Here is a 6,000-nt window from a genome sequence, read left to right on the forward strand (position 1 = left end):
CCATTCCAGGATCCTGCTTCCCTAACTGTACTGACATGCAGAAGTTCAAGTGCAATGTGAACCGACATCTTGCTGCCCAAATCCCTACATAGTGCCCCAGTAGTTGCTGACCCTGATAGTAGCCCCCTACACCAAAGTGGCAATGTGCCTTGTTTGGGGTGAAAATGTAATAAAAAGATAAAAAAATCTTCGGTACAATTAAATAAATAAATAAATATTAAGATCTTATATCGAAAAAGTTTTTCTTTGTAATCGAGCATTTTGTTGGAATTCTTTCCCCCCAAAACAGTAAACAAATATATATATATATATAAATTTGTGGTTGCTATTTTTCAAAGGTACGGTAACCAGTGAAATATAAAAATTAATACAAGAGTGCTCAATACCGGAGTAGAGCAAGTTACACTTTCAATTTGTCTTTACATAAGCAGTAATGTGTTGCTAAACAGTCATGAGCATGTTTCAGTCTTCTATTTAGTTGATTTTCGTTTTTTAAGAATTCTGCTTTTGAATATAAGCATTTTTGCCTGAAGAGGTCTCTACTTACTAAATACTAGAAGACCGAAACATGCTCATGACTGTGTAGCAGCACGTTACTGCTTATATAAAGACAAATTGAATATCATCAGATAGATAAAAAAGGCTAAAAATTAAGCGACTTCAACCTAAAAATGTATATGTACTCATGCCCAAAAGTAAGTATTTTACAGAATATAAAAAAGGGTTAAAAATTATTATGTAATGTTTTGGTACTCATACAGAATACGGACTGTGCTATTTTTTAGATAAGACTTGGGTGCTATCAGCTAGAACCAAAGCCAAAACATCAGCCTTATTCATTACCGTCTGAACTAAATCTGTATGCATGAAAAACTTGAAAAAAAAAAAAAATCTTATTAGTGATATAAATGTATATTTAAACATATGTAGAATTAACATGTTTAATTGGCTTACACCTACCAAGTTCCAATTTTTGACCTTTCAACAGTCATTTTTACTAGCTAAAACCTAAATCGAATTTGCTCCACAGGTCCGAATCTCTTATATACCAATTTTCACATCTGTAGACCAAAAATTGACAGTATTTTGTGTAGAGACCGTTCCACACACAGGCAAGATTACTTTCGTATATATATATATATATATATATATATATATATATATATATATGTATATATATATATATATATATATGTATATATATATATATATATATATATATATATATATATATATATATATATATAATGTGTGTGTGTATAATAATAAATTCTGAAAATATATGAAAATTAAGCTATACATAATTATGCATTTTATCCCCATAAGGAATCATCAGGCTAAAATGCATTGAATTCGTATCACTAAGTGTTTTTATATGCACATATTAAGCTAGCTATTCTTCTTATGGGTTAATATTTCCATTAGCCAATGGCAGGGTTTCTCTAAGACAACTTTTATTTCCTCATTTTTTGTTTTTTGTTGTATGGGGGTAACACCCTCTTTTTCTATTTCTATTTTAATTTTTTTAATTATTTTGTTTTTGTATTGTTATCCTCAAGTAAAGTTTATTCTTTGTATACAGTTGTTTGCTTTCTCACTTCTACAGTTTAATAGGTTTTGGAAATCTTTCAACTTTAATGTTTCTTATTCAGACTTGATCTAAACAGGTCGTCTAAATTTTTACATGTACTGGCTTCTCATACTATTTCCTACTTGATTATTGATGAGCATCCACTTTCTTTGAGCTTTAGCATTCAACAAACAATCTAGTAATTTTCAAAAACAATTACACAACATTGTTAGAAACAAAATTTTTATAAGAGCAGATAAAGTTTGAAGTTTTTACAAAATAAAGAATATAGCAAACTAATCACAGAAAACATTAAAACCGACAAAAAGTTAGATACAAACGAATCCAACCACATAGATATAATAAATGCTAAAAGTAAATAAATCACTGATAAATTAAAATTAGTGACAGTAAATTTAAACCTAAAGAGGCCTATATCTCATTAAAAAAGCACAAGAACAATTTTAACAATAACTTTAGTATTTAATTAAACCAACCAAACTCGAAATAAGAGTTAGTAAAACAGTCCTTTCCTAACTACTAACAAGCAAATTAAAAAAATAAACAAGAATCAAATCAGTGGATAATACTGTCGAAACAGTCGTTTTAACAATATCAAAAATAAAAAAATGTACTTTCCTACAATTGGACATCATGGATTTCTATCCATCTATATTCAAATAACTATTCAACACTTCCCTAGAATTAAGATATATGCATATATATCAGAGTGGTTCCTAGGCCAACCACATTATTGTCTCGGCAGAATTTCCCTCACTCTTTATCTGTGCTTAAAGCTAAACATACATTCCATGAACAAAGCTTCTTTCTTAGAACTGCACGCCTGTGGAATTGTCTTCCGTTTCCCTGCTTTCTGACTAACTACAATATGATTGTCTTCAAGTCTCACATAAATAAGTTCTTGATGAGCCGTTCCATATAAGTTAACAAATTTACCGAAGTTCTTGATGAGCCGTCCCCTTAAATAATCCAATTTACCAAATTTCCATTACTATGATATTGTCAGATTGACTACTGTACACTCATTAATCCTTATCCTCGAGTGGACTCCAGGCCTTGATAAGTGGTGACTCCTTTGTAAAAAAAAAAAAAAAAATTACTTAGAACTTCTGTCTAGTCATGGCTGACAACGAGTGCATGCTACTCCCATGGATTCAATAAAAGGTTTTGTTTGAAATTCTGTGCAGATTCCCGAGTCCAACAGAAAGATTCCAGAATTTGGCAAGCTACTTCTGAAGAAGGCAGGTTATGCCAACCCAAAAACATTGTATGAATAATATTCAAGATGAGAGTAGTAGTTTATAAAAATAAAAATAATAAAAAAAAAATAATACCGACATACGTTTTACTATATTTTATTTATAACTTGAAAATTATAGTAAATAAAAAAAATAGATAAAAAAATGTTAAAGGGTTCAGGACTTGAATCAGGAGTTTTCATTGTTCCCTCCCGAGAAATTCCTGCGTTGATTCGGAAGCTGAAGATTATTTACTGAAATTCATTTCAATTAATGTTAATTTACTTACAACTCCGTAGTTTCTCATTCAGTCCCATGCAAAGCCGGGTTTTAGCCTGATGATTTCCTTTGAGAATGAAAAACAAACGTTTCTGTGCAGTTTATTTGCCATAAATATATTTTCATATTACTATTAAACTATACTTGCATATTCAGCACTCGAAATTCAATTTTGGTTAGTTTAGCTCACATTCAAATGCAGGTATTTACCTCCCTCACCCATCACAAGAAGATGTGAAAATGTCAAAACGTGGGGATTGGAGAGAAAGCGCCTAAAAGGCTTATGCACTCCGGTCTATAAAAATTCCTGAGCAGCCTCGTTGACATTCCTTGTTAGGATTGTCTCAGGCAATTATCAGTAAACTAAACCTTTCTGAAAGAGAGAAGGTAAAGCCTGGGAGAGTGGACCTCTTAAAACAATACTGAACTATATTTCAGTCTGACACACAAAAGTCATCATTTACAAAAAATGACTCAGACTCTGTCAGACTAATTGTCAAGGACGTACTTTTGATTAGTATGTGTGATTCATACTTAAGAAATGATCCTTAAAAGTATGATTCTTTTTTTTTTTCTTGTATTCAAATGTATATAATGTGCTGAAGCACTTATTAGTGATAGGACAATTCCAATATTTTTCCTGATTCCAATTCTTTTAAAATCTCAAAGTTTTTTGTTTTCCAGATTACCTTAAAAATTAATTTTTATTATCTATATATCCATAAAAGTGAAAATGTCTGTCTGTGTGTTCACATTTCCTTACACAATAACTCTGTCAATTTTCGGTCTACAGACTCGAAATTTAATATACGGGGTATTAAGATTTGGGGAAATCTCTTTGATCTGTTTTCGGTCAGAAATTTGGCTATTAATGGGTCAAAGTTCAACAATTTGACCTTTCAAAACCTCTACCAAACTCCTCCACCAATTTTGGGTCTAAACACTTGAAATGTTAGATATAGGTTCTTTGGACATGGATCAAACTTTTTAATTTGATTTGAGCCTAAAACAATAAATGCTAAGTGGTCAAAATTGGGGTCCAAGTTAAAAAAAAAAATTGACCTCTGCGGTCTCTACCAAATTACTCAGCCAAATTTTAGTCTAAACATTTGAAATTTTACATAAAGTGTATTCAGACTTGAACAAGCTTTTTAATCAGTTTGTGGCCGAACATTTGGCTGCCAAGGGGTCAAAGTTCAAAAGATTTTACATTTGCAGTCTCTAGCAAACTATTCAGCTAATTTGAGTCTAAACATTTGAACTTTTAGATAAAGGGTATTCAGACATGAAGCAAGCTTTTGAATCAGTTTTTGGGTGAATTTTTCGCGGCCAAGAGGTCAAGGTTGAAAGAGTTGACCTTTGTAGATTCTATCAAACTCCTCCGCTAATTTTGGGTCTAAACACTTGAAATTTTAGATATAAGCTACTTGGACATGGGTCAAATATTTTAATTTGATTCGTTAAGGGGTCAAAATTGAGGTCAAGGTTAAAAAGAATTTGATCTCTGCGGTTCTTACCTACTTTTCTCTATGGTAGTTAAGGAAGCCTATTATATAGAAAGGCATTACCGTACATGTGCACACATTTTAATATATATATATATATATATATATATATATATATATATATGCACATAAAGTTACAAATAGTACATTGGGCCCGAGCAAAGCCGGGCTGAACTGCTAGTGTGAATATATTTTTGCACATGTAAAATATACATTTGGAAAGGTGATCAATGGATTTCAGTTTTAATGGTAATATAAAATCAATAAATATTTATCATTTTATCATTGGTATTTTTCCCTGTTTCATTTTCCTTCGTAAAAGTTCTCCGAAATTTAAGGAGCCCCCCTTTCTAACAACTAACACTTGATCTTTATATATTTTCCTGGAATCGGAATCGGAATCGTATAAAAATTAGGAATCGTCCCAACACTAGTTGAGAACATAACTTTCCTCTCCCTAAGTGAATACTTAAATATGTGGTCTCTTGTGGTATCTTAATCTTACTGGATTCCAGAGCAAGAATTCATCTAGTCTGGTTGAGTATCCCTTTGTGCTGTTACTTGAGGTAACATCACTTGGAGAAGGTGGACCATTCCTTCTAAAAACCAGTGTTAAATTAGCCATATCAAGGAGATCTTATTTGGTCTGCGAATACTATGTGATTTTGAATATTTAGTTAGGGTTTACTTGTAGATAAAAAGTATCTTCATGCTATGTTGTCCTGACAAACCCCTGTACAGAGAGACCTTAGACTTTCGAGGACAGTGTCTAGTAGGCATTCAAGTTCTCTCCAGTAGGCATTCAAATACCAGCAATTGAGATTTAAGTTTAAAAAAATCAAACAAAAAAAAAAAATAAAATAAAAAAATCGCTTTTGGCATTGGAAAATAGAAACAAATTTGTCTGATACTGACTCTGATACTCCAAATGTTCTGATTTTTCTGATTTCTGATTCCAATTAATTGCCCCAACACTCTGGAATCTTAAAGTATCAGTCATACCAGTCGTTATAGGAGAAACCAGGCTAATAAAAAGAATTTCAAATCTGGCAAATATACCTGATGAATCAAGTGAAAGAGAAATACAAACAATGGCACTTAAAGGAACGGTTAGAATCTTAAAAAGATCTCTCGATTGGAGTAACTAAACCGATGGGAGAATGTTTGGCATCCAGTAGAATGCCCCATTCCCAGCAAAAACACAGTGAAAAGAAAATCAAAACAAAAGAGAGAACTCTCGACTTCAAACAATTTAGATTTGTTAAATTCATCTATATATATAAAAGCGAAAATGTGTGTATGTATGTATGTTCGCTTTTTGTGTATGTCCGAGAAAGGCTTTTTTCCAAGAAGCGATCAGTCGACTCACTTCTTCTTAAAACTTTTT

At 31.8% G+C, this 6,000-nt stretch overlaps 1 protein-coding gene and 1 pseudogene across 8 annotated transcripts in view; one reads left to right on the forward strand and one right to left on the reverse strand.

Annotated features, from left to right (window-relative positions):
* The window catches only part of LOC145268225 (neurobeachin-like), a 607,546-nt gene that overhangs the window by 116,816 nt on the left and 484,730 nt on the right, over positions 1–6,000 (forward strand). The window lies entirely within an intron of this gene.
* On the reverse strand, positions 3,543–3,672 carry LOC145268536 (small nucleolar RNA U3; annotated as a pseudogene).

Source organism: Euprymna scolopes, chromosome 43 (assembly GCF_053919585.1).
Source record: "Euprymna scolopes isolate OS-2025 chromosome 43, ASM5391958v1, whole genome shotgun sequence".
Classification (NCBI taxonomy): domain Eukaryota; kingdom Metazoa; phylum Mollusca; class Cephalopoda; order Sepiida; family Sepiolidae; genus Euprymna; species Euprymna scolopes.